The sequence below is a fragment of the Molossus molossus genome, unplaced genomic scaffold, assembly GCF_014108415.1.
Source record: "Molossus molossus isolate mMolMol1 unplaced genomic scaffold, mMolMol1.p scaffold_m16_p_17, whole genome shotgun sequence".
Classification (NCBI taxonomy): domain Eukaryota; kingdom Metazoa; phylum Chordata; class Mammalia; order Chiroptera; family Molossidae; genus Molossus; species Molossus molossus.
Genome location: NW_023425352.1, coordinates 18,352,456 through 18,368,948, shown reverse-complemented (window position 1 = coordinate 18,368,948; position 16,493 = coordinate 18,352,456).

Sequence of the window (16,493 nt, the reverse complement as noted above, 5' to 3'; positions counted from 1 at the left end):
CTGAAGTAGAGGTTGGATTCATAGAATATTCATTTGTGTGCCTGGACACTCCATCAAACAAACAAACAAAAAAATGCTACATGATTAAACAGAATACATTATTCTGTTTCTTTATTTGCATAATAAATCAGACCTACACTGTGGGTCACTGAGGGCTAGTTACAGCATCTCACAGTTGTGCCTTCGACCTTGCTCTCAATTTTTCAAGTTAAAATAATTTTAAAGGGATACAAACTTTGCACAATTATTACATTGCAAATGGATAGTCAAGAATATGTGTACTATTTTAATAGGAATATTGCTGCTATATGATGGCAAAACTAATAATTCTATCAATTATACAGTGTAAGGATTGATCTACTATACAATGGTTGATACACCTGCTTTTGATATGGACTACTGTAGTTGGACTGTAGATACAAACTTCTTTCATAGTCTAGTCTCAAGTATCAGCATGGAATGTCTCTGCATATGGAAACCTCTGTGTTCTCTCTATTGCTTGTTTAGGTAATAAGATGAACTATAATATCCTCAGTGTAGGAAATACTGAGATAACTAAGCTCATAATATAGAATGAATCCAGTAGCCTTTCAAGAAATAATTAATCTCATGAGAAAAGAGTTGGGGAGCACTAAGTTCATCCAAGAACAATAGAATAATGCTGAAGAGAAAAGTGATCTTGAGTAGAGAAGATTGTTGGTCACCAACAACTTTCTAGTCCGGTCTTCATGAATTGACATCTGATGGTTGAGTATAGAATTTTTTAAAGCAGTAAAAATGAAAGCACTGTCTTGCCAAACTTTGTGAAAGCACTGAGGAAATGAGGTAGTTGTACTTTGTAACTTGGGTAACAGGATAAACCAAAAGTAAGGGAATGAAATATCATCTCTCTTGGTCTTACGTATTGGAGAATAAAAAATATGGAAGTTAGTGTGAGCAAAATATGGACCAGAGAAAGAAAAAGATGACATAGTATATCAACAAGTTTCCGATGGGTTCAGCAGAAGATTATGGACAGAGGAGAAATGAAAATAAAACAAATAAAAATAAACATGAATTCATGAACAAATATAGGATGCCTCCTGGAGACTTGGATAACTATTTGGATTGAACTGCATTTTTGTAACTTCCCCACCCCCAATTTTATAAAGAGTACAGGAAAAAGAAATACAAAATAAACAGATTATAGCAAAGATAATTCACTTGTGACCTTATCAAAATCAGGAAGTATTAGAAGAAAGTAGAGTCTTTGTAGCTGAACACAACCAACAAAAACCACAGTAAGATTCCATTACCCCTACTGTGATCTCGTGTCGACTCTTAAGTAGGATAGTCTTGTTAATTTCATATGTTCACATTACCGTACTCCAGTTATCCTGTGACTTATGACTCATTCCTTAAATAAGCTACTTCCCCCTAATACTTAGAAGTCAACTTTTCCTGTCATGTCTCTATTGGCACATCTAGGCAACAGCATCCTTAGAAACATGGAGTCATGAGGCCATCAAAATGTCTAGATAGCCTCAGATGTATGTGATCTTCTCTTAATTGAGTGCTCGTGACTCTTGGCTTACCTTCTTTTTCCTTGAAGTCCTTTAATACACAGGATAGCAGTCTCCCTCCTCTGGGAGAAACCAACACAGTGATTAATACTGACTTTTGGAATATAATCTCATATCATTAGCAGAGTGAAACAAACTGCAGTAACAAGATGATGCATATTTTAAGCTTCTCCACTCAACCTTATTTCTGTGTGTATTTTTTTTCATGTATATATATGTATTATTGCCACTGGAGTTTTGTTATTTTCTCAGAAAATTGAAACATGACAGTAGAACACAACTGAGTTTGGCACTCTGCTATAAAAGACATAATTACTTTCACGACATTATAAAAGGAAGAGTCCTCTGTACAAGAAATTTTATAGGTTAATTTAGAGATTTGAGGGGAACAATCTGAGGCAAAGGGTTTCAGCTTCAAATATTTCATTGTTCTCTGAACATCTGAATCCCCACAAATTACATGTTCCCTGACATGTGACAGATGTTCAAAAATGGGTATTGAATAAACAAACGAAGGAATGTTAGAGTACATTAGAGTTGCAACTATCTACTTGCATTAGACTTAATAGCCTTTGTAGGATGGACCACGGATGGTGGAGTCAGATTACTATATGTCATTGTGTGACTGCTCTCCTGCTGAAACCCATCACATGGCACATGTCCAGCGGGTTCTTCTGTTCATTCAGCACTTCTTTCTCCAAACACCATGCTTGCTCACTGTTCCACCATCTCGCTCCTCTGCCCAAAGCGCTTCATTCTCTGTGGTAATACCTGTGAATTGCAATGTCTCATCCTGATTTTAAGGATTTTCATGATCTGTGGTCTCCTGAACCCCATTTCCCATCAGTCTCCTTCCTGTGACTTTATTCTCTCCTTGCTTTAATGCCCATGCCTTACTGATCTGTAACCATTCCAGAATCATTCATATGTCTGTGATTTATGTCATCAGTTTTCCATGCAAAAAAATAAAACCAAACAAACATTATTTGCTCCCTTCTGTCCTTTCAAATCTTACTCAGCCTTCAACATTCAGGTGCAGATTCTCTGTGAAGTATTTTCCAACAATTGATGTCTTATTTGTATCTCATTCAGTCACTGCTGACATACTATCTGCTGAGATATAGCAACCGGCTGCCAGATACGAATATTAGTATGCTGCAGGTCCCAGTTTCCATATTCTTGTTTCTAGTGGAAAAGATCAACATAAAAACAAATAATTACAATATAGAGAGATAAGCACAAGCCTGGGTGTATACAGATGGCGAGGGGAGTACATTTATAACTCTTACTCTAGCCTTCACATATTTGAGAACACATTGAATACTTATCGACTGGTTGCTTTTTGATGTTATATAAATGTTCAATTTGTTTTTCAGGTTGAGGACACACTCCTTGAAGACAAGAACAATGTCTGATTACATTGTGTTCATGAGTTGTCCTCACTGCCAGCACAGGAATTCTTATTAGCTGATTTTCCCTGTCTCCCGGAAGATGCCCAGATTGATTTATATATGTATACACACACACACACACACACACACACACACACATACATACACATACATATATGTGTGTGTGTGTGTGTATATATATACACTATTTTATATCATTCTTCGATACATTGTTTTAAAACTGTCTTTTATTTACACAAAGGGAATAAGCAGATAACTCACAAAAGGAGAAGCCAAGTAGAAACTACGAGTATAAACAGATATTCAACCTTACAAATTGTTAAGGCCATGTAAAATAAATCAACAGGCTACCATTGCACACAACGTTTTATAGGTTTAGCATAATCTGGGTTATATGTTATATAAATTAAAATCTATTTGATAACAGAACACTTGGGTAAAAGCCATTTAAATAACAAGGGTTTATAAGAAACCTAGAGGAGTGTATGACAATTCAGCAATGTTGTCAGAGAGCCATTTATCTATTTATCCCACTGAGGACACAGTAGTGAACAGATAAATGGTTACTCTTGAACTTTTATTCTAGTTTGTGCTTGGGTTTGGAAGTAAGAGACAAATGGAAATTAGATAGATAGATAGGTAGATGATAGATAGATGATAGATAGATAGATAGATAGATAGATAGATAGATAGATAGATAGATAGAAGTGTGTGTATATATGTGTGTGTGTGTGTGTGTATACACACATATGTATGTTAGAGCAGATAGTGTAACTATTAAGAACAATAAAGCAAGGTAATATACATAGACAGGGGTTTCTAACTTTCTACTCTTCCATATTGGTTCATGTTCACAGGATGGCTACAGCAATATCATGTACTCATGTGATAGCCTTTAGCACATGAAGGGTAAGAATAAAGGAGGGGGAGGTTTTCTCCTCTTGAACTTTCTGTTTTCATTGGGATGGAAAATATTTGCTAGAATTCATTCAGCAGCCAATGTTCCCCTATTTCTTGTTGGCCGCCGTAAGGTACGTGTCCTCCCTAAGGCGTGACGGAACGGGGAGTGAGCCCATCATAACTGGCATGCACGAAAATGATTCAGCCTTTGGTGCGAGACAAGGGGTTTGTATTACCCCAAGCACATCGCCAGCTTGCTGCCGGGGACCACGTCAGTGTTCTGTTAGCAGGGAGGGGAGGAGGAAAACAGCTTCAGGGGGAGTCGACACTGCGCCTGTCGCAAGGTCTGCTTAGAAAGTTACATCTGGTTGCCTGTGGCCACGTGGCTCCTGACTGGCAGGACCTCACTGGAAACCACATCTTTTGACTTAACTCTCGGGGATTTTTCACTCTGAGTTCCATGCTGTTTTGTTTCACAATAAAACACACACACACACTTCTAGCACCGAGTCAGAGAGTAAATGTGCAAGGAAGGAACGGGTGAATGAAGAGAATAAACTAACTAGAAACACTAAAATCTTTCTCCAGAATGTTAAGTATCATGTGTTTTAAAAACAAACACACACATTCCAATTTTTCAGCTCCCCTGAAACATGTCTACAGACTTGAACATGCAACTGAATTTCATTTCTTTCATTATAAAACAAAGGTTAAACCTCATTTTAATGGCCTCTCTGGTTTATCTCCCAGCTGCAGGTATATATTCACTTCACCCTGTAAATAAATATATATTCCTAATCTATAGACCTCCAAGGGCCTTAATAGTTGTAACAACTGCATCATTTTAGTATCAGCATCAAAAAAAGTACTAAATAACATGATAGCAGTGTGTGCCCTAGAACAGGCATGCATATTGATATGTGGAGAGAATATACATCTCCACTGAAATTTTTTCGGGTAATCTCATTCCATCCTTAATTCCCCTTGGTTTTGCTGTAACTCTCTATGTGTAGGACACTGTCTACAACTGTGGATAGACCTTGGACTTTAGTTCCTGTCTTACCTATTCCGTAAACTTGGCGAGTGGTCTTAACAGGCCATGTCATCATTCCCAATCTCTATTTCTTCCCTTTAGAAAGAGACAGATTTTAGCTACCTTGTTGAATTTTGGTGAAGATCACATGTGATTTTATAAGTGAGAATAAATGCACAGTGTATGCCACAGAGCTATCATTTATTTAGAGATAAATTGTTTTTAATGATACATTGTACTTAGTTTTCCTTATTAGTCATATCTATTTTAATCATCTCTCAGAGCTCAGAGGACAGGAACAAATTATTTTTTTATTATTTTTACTCTTGCTCCACAGATTTCTTGATTCACACTAATTAATACCAAATATATGTTAAGTAAATGAATATTTATAAAATAGATACACGATTATGAACAAATAGAGTTCTTGCTGTGGACCCCACATAAAGAGATGACACATAGGTAACATTGAACCTCAAAAACACCTAAAACCATAGATGTTTACTTACTGTGAATCCAATAAATTATATAGAAAGCCAAAATAAAATAATTTATTTTTTCTATTCAAGGCAAAATGAGAACAAATAAGCAAAATCATTAGGAAGGAAAGATTTGCTCAGTTTGCCAAGACTGAGTGTTTCTCGAGGTGTGATCAAAGAGGGCAGCCAGTGCAATCCCTCGTGAAATACTGGATGGAAACTATCAGACTCAGCCAAGGTGTTTGGAATGAAATCTGTTATGGAAGTAAGAAGAAGCACATAAACCTTTTTAAGGTTTCTCTCACTTTATGCTGCAAGAATAAAAACTATACTTATCAAAAATACCCTTTGATGTTGAATGTCAGTTTAGTTGCTCTCCCAAAGCAGAAGTTTCGTGCAGGGACCCAGAAGTTTGTAGTTCCCATTTTAAATCTCCAAGGAAGACAGAAGAATTGGAGTTGAAGCACCAGCCTGAGGGAAAGAAACGGAAGGCTCTCTGCTTGGGAGCAGCGGGTTCATTTTGTGCTCCGTTCTAGTGGCAATGGGCTTGATTCAATCACTGGAGAACACTGGCTAATTTTCCGTTCTAGTCCCCAGGGCACATTTATATTAAATGAAAACAGTAAACTGGTATATAGGCAGCATTCAGTAAATGGCGAGTAACATCTTATCTAAACTTTGGATCAGCCCCGTTGCTGGAGGCTTTCTTCTCATTTTGCAGATAATGGAATGGAGGCTCAGGTACATCATGTAAGTGTGGCTTCCCACAGACCCGAAACTTGAATGATGGCTTCTCCACTTTCTAACCCTGTATCCTTGGGCCAAGTGTGTCCTCTTTCCACTATACCATAATATATCCAGTTTCCCTTCCAACAGCCCACTCCAGTAGATCTTACATGTGTGGACCTTCCTCATCCATCCCGCAAACTTGGCTTTGGACTGGACACACCGGACACATCGGCGCTGAGCCCTCTGCACACGCACCCGGCACAGGCTGCACATTCTTGCTCCTCCATTGTTAGTGTCGACGACATTTCGAGGTTATTGTTTTTGCTTATGCAAAACTTTAACTTATGAGCTAGCAAAATGCCCCAACTTTTCATAAGTGATTTTTAACATCAAATTTCTGATAAAAATTTGATCATTCATAACCAAAAAAAAATGAGGGAAAGCTATCACTACAGGGCACCTTGGGTAGATCAGAGCCCAATATCACAGAAACTTCCACTTACTCTTTGCTGATCATTGAGCTAAATAATGAATCTGAAGACTCCTGATATATTTTCTGCCGTGAAGTTTAAATTAGATGTGGTCTCCCCTGGGCACCATTCAAAAGAGTTCTAATGACAGTGTAAAAATACTGAAAGAAGCTAAATGAGATTCCTTTAGTTAAATATATATAACTATATACGTACAGACTTCATCGAAATGAAAAGAGGAGAATTAACTTCCATGTTAATATTATTCTCCAATTTCTTGACTGTGTATATAAATGCCAATAATTCTGAGGTTTTTCAAGATAGATATTTATAATTACAGCAGTATTTGTTAGTAAAAAAGCCAGCATTAGAAGGTAAAAATTATATTTTAATGAACAATTCTTTAGAAGGATGTCATGAGTTGGTATCTGGAGGAGACAATCATAACTTAAAAATCAAGCAGATTAAATGAGTCCAGGAAAGAACTAAATAGAATAAAGATTAAAATAACTTCAAAGATAGGCCCCTCTGGTCCACTCTCCAGCCCCCTGGGGAAAATGATATATTATGAAAGAAATTAAGAAAGAATAAGAAATCTGTGCTTTAAAAATGTAATTTGTGTTTTCATGCTGTCTATTTGATGAGAAAATTTGGTTTGACAATTTTTACCGTTGTGATTTAACACAGCAAATTAAAGGTTTTGGCAGCAAATAAACAGATTCACAGTGATTTGTGCAAAATGTATTGGCCTCACACAGGATAGTGTCCAAATTCTGCCTTGTCAGGCTTCATGAATCCAGCAGCACCTCAGGAGAGGTTAATGACCAAGATAAATTTAGGGCACGAGTCTCCCAATGCAGCCTGGGAAATCTGCCACCACAGATGGAAATAATAAGTAACATTGTGATAATAGGAAATGCACGGAGCACTCCTGTGCCGTGTTGTTGTGAACACGCTATATACATAAAACATGTATTTTTGAAGAGATGTTTGAACAAGGAGATTTAAGAGCCAGAAAGTAAGGATAACCCTGACTCACAGCCCTAGTTGATTTCTGTGAAGTATTCTGCATTGGCTCGGAATAGCTTCATAATAGATAGACATAAAATTGCATTTATATTTTTTAAACTAATAAGTCGTCTTTGAAATAAGAAAATGGAAAAGAACCACTTCTACCGACTTGGGGTAATCAGAAAGCATGAACGTTTTATTCTAGAAACAAACAGTTACGAGAGGTTTTGAAATCACCGAGACCCCCTAACAGTGCTGTGTTAGCCATGGATTACGGGGAGTAAGAATTGTAATTCAGCACAGGCAGCATCCAGGAATTCTCAGCTCACAGTCACGGTCATTCACAAGCCCCTTCCCTTTCTATATTCTCCTTCTGACATATCTCTGTCTCCTGTGATTTTGATTTTATAAATGAAGCAAGAAAAGGAGATTCTTCATGGCTCTGTCTTTGATTGTTCACAGTTCTATTAGAGCGGGGTGAGCAGATGCTTAGAGTAACTCGTTTAAAAAACTGACCCTGCTGAATTGTTTGAGGTATTTTGAGGTATATTCTAGAAACTTCCTGTTAGTTTGATGGTGTGTGTGTGTGTGTGTGTGTGTGTGTGTTTTCCTTGAAAACCCTCTATATCCTATTAAAGAGCCGGTCACGTATTCCCTCTCTTACTAAGAACGTAAACGGCTCTCTTACTTTTACTAAACTTACATATCTTCCCCTCATCATTGCCCTTATTCAGGGCTCTGCATTTTGAACATATTCAATAAATGTTGATGTATATCTAAAATAAAATTTAATCTCTATACAGTTGTGTCCTTTACTACCACATTGAATAAACGGTTTCTACAAATAAGAGGAATTCCTTACTGGAATCTGTGCATCCCAGAGTCAAATGCAAGAACTTTGCAGTCAGATTACTTAGGTTCAAATTTCAGCTTTGTTGCTAAGCAACAGAGATCTTGGGCAAGTTACTAAACGTCTCTTTTCCTTGTTTATTTCATCTGTAAAGTGATAGTTATAATACTACTGATCATTAATACCTATCTTATAGGGTCATCGGAAGACTTAAATATACTAATATATGTTAAGTTCTTAAACGTGTGCCCACCCAGCGTATGGTATATGCTAAATAAGCATCGACCCTATTCTGTCTATTATATAGATGAGACATTTCAAACAGGCATTGATTGACAGGCTGGATCTGTTCTGCAGTCACCGCCTGTTCAATCTAACAGTCTTGTTTGTTATACACAATATTTTTACTTGTTGTCCACATTTAAAGGAGGAAATGTTGCATTAAATCCAGATTTCCGGATTTTCTTAGGAAAAAACGGAAGGTTTGGTTAACACTGAAGTCTTTGTTTACTAAAGGGGAAAAGCTGGCTGGAAGTCAGTATCTGGCCCGTTCAGACAGGGCCCGTGCTGCCGGGTGTTCTGGGTACCAGAGGTGCTTGCTGCCTCCCTGACCAGAAGCATGAGTGACACGTGCCATCCCTCACGTCACACTTCTCTGAGACACTCATCCACGCCAGCTATCTGGCCCCGTCGGCCCTGGATTTAAAAGGCAAAAACAAACAATAATCTGTGAATACATTGCTGATGTATTCGAACCCAGTGCTTTCCCACCTGTCTCCCCTTTGTCAGCCTCCCTGGCATCTCTCAGGCAGTCCTTGCTCACAGGTGGAGGGAGACTGGAAGAGGGTGAGCTTAGCTCTACTGCACGTAGGAGGAATGAAAGCCCAGGCAGACCCCAAAGGAAGAAAGTGACAGAAACAGTGAGTACAGTCCCGGGACAAAGGCAGACACGGTTTGTCTATTAGAAATATTATGGAAATTAATTCAGAAAAAAAAAAAATCCTTCCTTCATCAGTACTAGAGCCTCCTCCAATCAAATCTTCTGAAATGAGACAAAAGCCTTTAAAGATAATTTTCTAATTGCTGAATCTCAGCCCTATTTCAGAAAATATAAAAATGTTGAATGCATAAAAATCTCTTTCTAATGAGGCAGAGAAACAATGCTTTTCCATTACCATTACCATTACAAACTGGGTATTTCAAGCAAAGGAAAGCTCACTTTATTTGTGTAAATAGTGAATGAAGTATCCATTATTCATTCTCATTAAGATACAAAACAAACATTTGCCTAATTTTACTAAGAATAATTTGTAGTTGCTGGTTAATTTTTGTTTATAGTTTTATTAAACTCCTCAGAGCTCAAATTGCTATTGATTTGCTGGGTTATTTGTAATATTACTAGGAATTATACTTTGTGATATCTGTGAGAGAGAAAGCACCCATTTTTGTAAATCCTAGCTTTCCTGATTCTCTGAGAAGCAAAGTATTCAATGCAATGTTTCAGTTTCAGAATAAATGACTCAGGATCCACTGAAATTCTATCTTCTCTCTGAAATAAACAAACAAAAAAGTAAGAAAGAAAAGCAAGCTATACATTGTCATAATAATTGTCTGGCAGGTCTGATATCCAGTTATCAAATTATATTTTGCTGGATGAATTAATATTCTTTCAAGGGATAATATTCAATGCAGATGAGCTGGATGATGCTTAGGAGAAAAGAAGCAAACAAAAGAACATGGCGTTGAAATATTGCAGGGAAACCGCTGGGAGACCACTTCCTCCAAGCCACCAAAACAATCCAGGGCAGGGAATCCCGAGCTCGTGAATGTCGAGGGGTACTCCCCATGGCAGCCACGGAACAGCTTCGCCAAAATCATTTACACACAAATAAGCTGTTGCTTCAGAAAAGGGTCAAAATAGGTCTCAAAATCTCTTATATATGTTCTAATTTTCATACTTGCTATTCTCCACACAGACATAAAAGGAGGAGGGGTGCTGTAATAACCAAGACATAGAAGAAGACTCCCTTGATTTCCATTTAAATTACAAGAGACTTGATAGCTATAAGCAAAATACCCAAATGACCAAGGCCTGGGTTGTATTGGAATCCGCCTTAATCTCATTCCGATTTTACCAACCCACTCTAGAGTAATTGGAAATGTCACAAAAATAATGCCTCCCTTCCTCGTGTGGAATTAACAACCACTGTGAATAAGGAATAATAAAGTTCAACTATTTTAAACAGTAAACTGTCATTATGCTCTTTTTAATCTGTCTGTACAAAATAATGTGGCATTTATACAGCACCCACAACCTTAAATAAGTCAACACATCAATCTGGCGTTCTGTCTCCTACAAGTTTTCAATCATCTGTACAGGAGCAAACAGTCACATTCTAAGGGAAGCAAACACCCTAATATATTCATGCTATTATTGCTCCTTGGAGAAGATCCAGCGCCTCAATAAGGCAGTGATTGGAAATGCACAAAGTATTTTAATATCCTAATTATTTTGATTTAACTTCCTCTAATAGTTTAAATTGATACTGAATTTATTTAGAACCCATTAGAGGTTCTTTTTTTTTTTTTTTCCAACAGATCATAAACACAGACTGAACTTAATCTCAAGACAAAATTAATTATTCATGCTTTAAATTGCTGATACACTTTTCCAAAAACCTGCCATCCCCTTCTACATTTAGGCTTTTATTTTAATTCCTTTTCCATTTTAGGAAGGTAATTACTGGCAATGTGTATGTCATTCTGAAGAACAGTAAGGCCTTCTGCTCACTGATTGGAACACAAAGCAGACTCTTAGAGCTACAGGGGCGAAGTTGCTGGGTTTTCATCAAAATCGCCATCACAGCCTACCATCCCCGCAAAGCTGAGCTACAAGATGAAAAAGACAAAAAGTCACAAAAACCATCTCTCCTGCATTAATAAAGGAGAACGTCAAATTATCTCTCATACACTACAGTAAACTCAAGCCTTCATTTTCAATGAACACAGAGTACTTCTTTATAAATTAACACCGTGCTGAGTTCAAAGAGATGCTTTCAAGGGAGGGGGTTTTGACACAATGGGAACATTACAGATTTAAACGTGTCAGTAACCGACTATGGCAGTGGAAGACCTTTTGACTCTTATTTCACCAAGCATGAGAAGGGTTAGATAATAATAGCTACAATTAATCAAAAACCTACTAATGGCACAAACGGTGCTAATCACTTCACATGTATTCATTCATTTCAATTCAATTCTCAGAGATTTTTATCAGATAAAGTTCTGTTACTATTTCCATTTTTTTAAACAAATGAAAAGATAACGGAATCCTAAAATTTAGAAAGTTGAAATGACTTGTACAAGTGGTAAATAACAGAGTGAGAGATGCTTACCTCTTACCGCGAATGTGATTACCTACCAACATGCATCTCTCTGCTTCTGTGGAATATGGACAGTTAGGTATTCACTCAACACACAAAGCAGGATACTAAGATGGTTAAGACATGGTCTCAATGCTCAAAACAAACAAATAACAATAACAAAACAAAAAAAAACAGTGTAAGAAGACAGAAACACTTAGTATATAAGAAATAAAAGTGATAATTTTGTAAAAAAAAAATATGTAATTTCTCTTCTTCCTTAAAATATGAGCCACCCAATTATATCAATGAACTAATAGCAAAGGCATAGACTTTCTCGTTTGACCAAGCACAATCTAGACGGCCCATAGTTCTGCCACTAACATCAGCATTATCTTAGCAAAATTTTGGACTCTCTGGTCCCAAATTCCTCATCTATGAAGAGTGAAATAGGTTACCAGATCAAATTAAAAAAATAAAACATGTCAAAAACCACCTAGAGAAAGAATAAAGCACTATTCACGTGCAAGATAATATTATCTCTAGTTTCAACTATGAAATGTATTTAATCTTTGTCTACAATTGTACAGTATAAGACTTACTATTAAAAAGCTGCAAAGTTGACTTAAGTTGCTTTTGGAGAAATAGCATTTTTACTTGGGAAAATATCTCATTTTTCCTTTCTCTTGTTCTCCTCTTCAGGCTGATGTTTCTTAGGTGGAGAAGGTCTGGTTGGTGATATTATCCATATTTAAAGCAGAGGAATAATGAAATAAAAGAGAAATAACAGGATGATTCAACCGGCTTGTCTTGCTTTTGATCTAGTTGAAGTAGCAAATGGAAAGTAACTTCATAAGTCATCTGTCGTGATAAGGGATGTAATCTATCACTGTGCTCCCAGTTAATAATGTCCTAAGCAACCACCCTGTCGGGTACCTGCATGCCAATTATCCATTCCCAATTGTTGTGATGGTGGCATGAATGACAAGCTTTCAAACCAATGAATTATTTATCTCTCCTTATTCCCCCCAGGATGTGTCCTTCTTTCTCATCCTCATCTACTCAAATCACAAACAATTTGGGGTTTACTTCCACTCCTTCTATGCAGGCTTCCTTGGTCAATGTTCAGCTGTTACTTAAAGTCCCTATACTTGACTCCTGGCTCCAATACCTCAAAGCTGTGTGAGTTCGGGCTAGTTACGTAAAACTTACCAAGGTTGAGTACTTTCATCCTTAGAAGAGGAAATATGTCATCCACGGTAAGAATTTAAGTAAGCTAATATATATAAATATTTTTAGCCAAGTACTTGGCACATAATAAGTGAACAAGAAATGGCCATTGGTGTTGTGATTTGTAAATACAAAGCCCTAGAAAACTTTTACTCTATGTGGAAATCGTGCAACTTTTTTCTGCCTGTGCCTCCCATTTGGATGTCAGCACTAACTTTTTCTATGTGTGACAGCTCCTCTTCTAGAAATGTGTTCAGGTGTGGCTTTCTAATTCAATTCAAGGATAGGAATATATGAGCTAATTATTTCTGCATTCTCCTTAGCATCAAGTGGAGGGCATTCGTAGAAGACGTGCTATGTGAATGCAGGAATAAATGAGCAACTTGCTTGGCTGCTGGAGCATGGCCTCTGGCTAAGCTTCCTCTGAATATTTCATTTGTTAGGTCTTCTACCTCCACAACAGTCTGATATTTATATTCTCTTCCAGCCTATGGAAAGTTCCTTCCCTTTTCAGATTCTGCCAGTGTTCAGCTCTCGCTGTATTGTGGCCCATTAAGAAAGGACCAAACTCCTCCTGTCAATGCTGAAGGCACTTAGACTCCAGGGCACACGAGCAGAATGGGATTCTGGACATTCAGTTGATTGACTAGAAAATTCGTCAACATTTTAAGAGTAGCTTTGAGGCCAAGTGTGCTTGTCCAACATTCAAGATATTCTTTCCAGAAGGGACAAAGCAGAGTCTTTTCTTGAATACAGACCTCGACCTTGCTGCATGAGACACAAGGGTGTCGTGGAAATTTCTGGCTTAAGAGTGAAAGCAGGAAGTACCAGAGTTCCTACCAATCACTCTCTATGTGAGCTAGGGTACGCAACTTCTCTCCGGACCTGTTGTCCTTCTGCAGAAGAGGGTAAACCAGATGTCCTCTCAGATTCTTCCAAGTGTACTGTGTATGAATCTAAATGTGTAATACATATAATAAAACATAGTAGAATTAACTAGGCTAGCATGAAGAAAGGAATAGTTAAAAATAAAAGTATTCTGATGTCCACTTCAGGAAAATAGAAGTCCCATTTTAGTAGATCAAGTTGATTTAATTCAGTCAAGACTGGACAATATCAAAGAATCACTTGATATTGAGTCAGAATAGGGGGGACAGGAAAAAGAGGTCAGGTTCCACATGACACAAACCACAGCCTATTTCACAGTAGTGCTCAACGTAAACAAAAAGCAAAAGTTAACTTACATCTTAAAGTTGAAAAATTATAAACACATTTTTTAATAGAGAGAAACTTTGTACCATGTCGTTCTTACAGGTTCTTGGACAGAACAGGTTATGACGACAGGTCGATTTTGTTACCTTTTCTGACACAAAGAATGTGAATTAAAGTACAGGGATCTGAATTTCAGTAGTTCCTATTGTCTAAAATCTGGAACCTGAAAGTTCTTCATATAAAATGCAGATTGGGGGCAAAAAAAGGGCGGCGGAGTGAACGGAGCTACACAGACCGTCTCCCAGAACCAAACTGGAATTACAACTATAACACAGACAAGTCGACGGGAAAAACCAACAGAAAAGCAGCGTGCGAGGACCATACAACGAGGGACACTGACTCCATCCCGGTAGGCTTGCGAAGGCGCGAGACGGGGCTGGGAGCCCATGGTCGGCAGCTCGGCAGCGGCCTTAGCTGGGAACGGCGCCCTCGGGTCACACTCCCAGGCGACTCCACAGCGCAGCCGGGACAGAGGCTGAAACAGCCACAGCCACTCACCTTGGGCTCCGGCAGAGGGAGGGCAGACTGGACTGGAACTATGCAGGGACACTGGGGGTTTGGAGGGCGCTCAGAGCTTTGGCTGAGTGGAGCCACACAGGACTGTGGCCACATTGCTCCTTCCCAGGGCTTTGGGGAGAGGCAGCAGCCCCTCCCTCGGAGATCCAACCCCACCCTGTGGGCCATTGAAGTGCTAATTGAGGCTCACTAACAACCAGCATCTGCCCCACCCTCGTGAAAGCCCCTTGGCTGAGCACCAGAGGGAGTTTTTCAATCAACTGACAACCCAAAACTCATCAATTAACCTAGACTGCTAGCCTCCAGGCAAAAAGCTAGAGGATAACAGTACCTTTCCTGGGCTGGCGACTTTAACCAGGAAAGTAAGACTTGACAGTGGTATTCAACGTGGGTCCTCCCTCGCTCATCTAAACACAGGAGAGGGAGCCACAAACAGCAGAACACCAACACCCACAGGGAGAACTTGACAGCCTCCAAAGCCCTCAGTGATAGCCAAAATGGTGAAACACAGAAACAGAAGCCAAATGAAAGAGCAAGACACCTCCACCGAAGATGAGATCAATGTGGAGCAATTAGGCATGTTAACAGAGCTAGAATTCAGAGCCATGATCTTGAGGAAGCTGAACAGCATGAGTAAGGACATAGAGACACTGAAAATAAGCCAAATGGAAATTAAAAACCAACAAGAAGAGATAAAAAATGACATATCCGAAATGAAAAACACATTGGAAGGTTTAAAAAGCAGAGTAGGGGAAGCTGAGGACCGGATCAGGGTAGAAAAAAGCAACCAATCAGAAGAACAAAAGGAAAAAACTATTAAAAAACAGGAAGACAGCTTAAGAGAACTATGGGACAACTGGAAACATAATAATATTCGCATCATAGGAGTCCCCGAAGAAGAAGAAAAGGAGCAAGGGATAGAGAATATATTCAAAAAAATAGTGAGAGAAAACTTCCCTAATTTGGTGAAGGAAGAAGGCATTCAAGTTCAAGAAGCACAGAGAGTCCCAAGTAAGAAGAACCCAAACAGGCCCACACCAAGACACATAGTAATTAAAATGCCACAAATTAAAGACAAAGAGAGAATCCTAAAAGCAGCAAGAGATAAGCAACAGGTTACCTACAAAGGGAACCCCATAAGGCTCTCAGCTGACTTCTCACAAGAAACTCTACAGGCCAGAAGAGAATGGCATGAAGTAATCAAAGTCATGAAAAACAAGAATCTGAATCGAAGACTACTCTACCCAGCAAGGCTATCATTCAAAATAGAAGATCAAATAAAGAGCTTCCCAGACAAAAAAAAGCTAAGGGAATACATTAGCACCAAACCAGCACTGCAAGAAATGTTAAAAGGACTGCTGTAATTAGCAGTAGAAATGGGAAGAAAAATAGAACCACACTAAACAAAAATGGCAATAAATAAGAACATATCAATAATCACCTTAAACGTAAATGGATTGAATGCTCCCATAAAGAGACACAGAGTAGCTGATTGGATAAGAAAGCATGACTCATCTATATGTTGTTTACAAGAGACCCACCTCTCAACAAAAGACGCACATAGGTTGAAAGTGAAGGGATGGAAAAAAATTTTCCAAGCAAATGGAAAGCAAAAAAAAGCTGGGGTAGCAATTCTCATATCTGATAAAATAGATTTCAAAATGAAG